The sequence below is a fragment of the Seriola dumerili genome, unplaced genomic scaffold, assembly GCF_002260705.1.
Source record: "Seriola dumerili isolate Sdu_G_001 unplaced genomic scaffold, Sdu_1.0 BDQW01000167.1, whole genome shotgun sequence".
Classification (NCBI taxonomy): Eukaryota; Metazoa; Chordata; class Actinopteri; order Carangiformes; family Carangidae; genus Seriola; species Seriola dumerili.
In genome coordinates, this window is record NW_019174422.1 from 2,724,684 (window position 1) to 2,724,910 (window position 227).

At 48.0% G+C, this 227-nt stretch overlaps 1 protein-coding gene across 1 annotated transcript in view; it reads right to left on the reverse strand.

Moving 5' to 3' along the window:
* Positions 1–227, reverse strand: part of LOC111226915 (interferon-induced very large GTPase 1-like) — a 9,867-nt gene that overhangs the window by 5,231 nt on the left and 4,409 nt on the right.

The following is a 227-nucleotide window of genomic DNA, read 5'->3' on the forward strand; positions in this document are numbered from 1 at the left end:
TGCCACACACACACACACACACACACACACACACACACACACACACACACACACACACACACACACACACACACACACACACACACTGCTCTTAGTGGCAATGGAGAGAACTAAACGTTCTGAAGTGTGGTTAAGTCTTTGTCATGTAAGGACGGAAACACGAGCGACCTCTGGACACATCTGGTGAAAGTTCGCCCCATACAGACGGAGAAATGAACAGTTTCCTA